Raw genomic sequence first — 3,217 nt, forward strand, 5'->3', positions numbered from 1 at the left:
TTTGCCAGAAATGTGTTTCTTAACTTGGCAAGCTAGAGGGAAGAAAATATTTTAAATGTTGAATACATCATTTTTTGTAAAAAATTCAAAGCTAAAAAACAAAAACAAAACAGCAATCTTAATTTGAAATAAATGATTTGCAAAAATGGGGAACCCTTTAATTTGTAGTTCCATGTTCTCAGGCTTCCAAGTAGTTTTAAACAAATGCATTACTTTTGTACAATCTAAGTAACTGCTTAAAATATTATTGGCTACTTGTGATTAGGATATACAGTATCTGTATATGTTATAATGAATTTATCTTCACGCAACGTTTATGTACTAAAACAGTTTCCAAATCAAATAACATTATTGAAATACATAATTTTGACAAAGTGAATATATTGAAACAATGTTGTTTTCCTTGCTTCTGTTGCAAAAATAAGAAAATTGTTGCTTTCTCAATGAATTTTAGTTTATTTGAAAGATGTACGCCCAATTTTTTATTCATGTGGCAGTGAGGAGTAAGCAAGGAACTACAATAATCAAACATATTAGGGCATGCAAACATTTTTTACAAACCACAAAGAAAATACACACAAGAATGAAATACGAGATAGAACTTCGGGGGAAGTTTTTTTTTTTTAAAAGGGACACATGTAAGTGGTTTGGGATGCAAGTCTATGGAGATTCTCAGTCATCCATGTCATGGTTGTCCCAAAGATGCTTTTTCACGAGGCAACTGGACTTTTTCTTTGAAGATGTTTCACTTCTCATTCAAGAAGCTTCTTCAGCTATGACCGGATGGTGGGGGAATGGAAGGATTTATACTCCTTGCAGACAGCTGGTCATTTGAATTCTTTTAGAAAGTCGTTGATGCTACCTGGGATGCAAGCAAACCTTTCATGAGAGGTTACTTTATACAACATATACATGGATTAAAAAAAAGGTACCTATTTTGGGTGAGATTAAAAAAAGAAAAAGAGTTAAAGAAGTTTCTAGAGAAGATTTCTCAACATATTAAATTTCTACAGGACTTTTCTACAGGAAAAGTTGGAGCTTGGATGATAGTTGTTTAAGATGGTTGAATCAAGGGATGATCTCAGAACAGGAGCACCATTACATCTTTCAAAGACCAGGTCTGTTAACAGGTTATTCTTTAGTCTGTGGTCGTAGCTAATAATTCAAATAGATTTGCATAAAAACCACCACAACTTCAAGTAAGATATGAGTTTCTGGTGAGGCTTCAAGGCAGAGTCTAGATATCCCCAGCACTGCAGTGGACAACTGGTGAATTCTGGCTAGCAAATTCTCTCTGGAAATAGGATATATCATGAGATTGCCCACTTCTACTCTGGACAGTTGCTTCTTGTGAATTGTTTAGTCACCAAGTCATGTCCAACTCTTCGGAACCCCTTGGACCACAACATGCCAGGCCTCTGTCCTCCAGTGTCTCCCGGAATTTACCCAAATGCACATTCATTGCGTTGTTGAAAACCATCTAACCATCTCATCCTCTGCCGTCCCCTTCTCTTTTTGCCTTCCATCTTTCCCAACATCAGCAGTCTTTTCCAAGGAGTCCTTTCTTCTCATTTGGCGGCCAAAGTATTTGAGCTTCAGTTTCAATATCTGTCCTTTCAACAGTCAGGGTTGAATTCCTTTTGTATTGACTGATTTGATCTCCTTGCAGTCCAAGGGACTCTCAAAGAGTCTTCTCCAGAACCACAATTCAGAAGCATCAGTTCTTCAGTGCTCAGCCTTCCTTACGTTCCAACTCTCAGTCATACAGCACTACTGGGAAAACCATAACTCTGACTACACTGACCTTTGTCGGCAAGGTGGCGTCTCTGCTTTTTAATATGCTGTCTAGATTTGCCATAGTTTTCCTGCCAAGAAGCAAACCATTTTTTATTTCATGGCTGCAGTCCCTGTCTGCAATGATCTTGGAGCACAAGAAAATAAAATCTGTCACTGCTTCCATTTCTTCCCCTTCAATTTGCCAGAAAGTGATGGGACCAGAAGCCATCTTCTTTTAATGTTGAGTTTCAAGCCAACTTTTGTACTCTCCTCTTTCACCCTTATCAAGAGCCTCTTTAGTGTCTCTTCACTTTCTGCCATTAGAATGTTATTGTTTGCATATCTGAGCTTGTTGATATTTTTCCTGACAATCTCAATTCCAGTTTGTGATTCATTCTGCCTGGCATTTTGCATGATGTAGTCTACATACTGGCATAAGTTAAATTAGAAGGGCGACAATTTACCACCTTGTCATACTCCTTTCCCTATTTTGAGCCAATCAGTTGCTCCATGTCCAATTGCTTCTTGACCCGCATGCAGGTGTCTCAGGAGACAGGTAAGGTGGATTAGCACTCCCATCCCTTTAAGAACTTGCCACAATTTGTTGTGATCCACACAATCAAAAGCTTTAGCATAGTCAATGAAACAGGGATAGATGTTTTTCTGGAAGTCTCTTGCTTTCTCCATAATCAAGCAAATGTTGTCAATCTAGTTCCTCTGACTCTTCAAACCCAGCTGGTAGTTCTTGGTTCACGTACTATTGAAGCCTAACTTGTAGGATTTTGAGTGCAACCTTGATAGTATGTGAAATGAGCACAATTGTACGGTAGTTTGAACATTCTTCAGCATTGCCCTTTTTGGGATTGGAACTGCTCTTCCAATCTTGTGGTCACTGTTGAGCTTTCCAAATTTGCCAGTGTATTGAGTGCAGCACTTTAACAGCATTATCATTTAGGATTTTAAATAGCTCAGCTGGAATACCATCACCTAGCTTTGTTGTTGGTAATGCTTCCTAAGGTTCAGTTGATTTTGCACTGCAGGTTATCTGGCTTGAAGTCAGCGATCACATCATTGTGATTATCAGGGAAAACAAGACCATTTTCATATAGTTCTTCTGTGTATTCTTGCCACTTCTTAATCTCTTCTATTTCTGTAAGGTCATACTTTTGTCCTTTATCATGCCCATCTTTGCACGAAATGTTCCGTTGGTAACGCCAATTTTCTTGAAGAGATCTTTAGTCTTCCCCATTCTATTACTGTTTCTTTGCACTGCCATTTAAGGCCTTCTTATGTCTCCTTGCTATTCTCTGGAAATCTGCAGTTGGGCGTATCTTTCCCTTTCTTCCTTGTCTTTTGCTTTCCTTCTTTCCTCAGCTATTTGTAAAGCATCATCAACCAATTGGTAGATTTTTATGGTTTTTAAAATGACTTTGTATGTCTT

Source organism: Vipera ursinii (assembly GCF_947247035.1).
Source record: "Vipera ursinii genome assembly, chromosome: 3".
NCBI lineage: Eukaryota > Metazoa > Chordata > Lepidosauria > Squamata > Viperidae > Vipera > Vipera ursinii.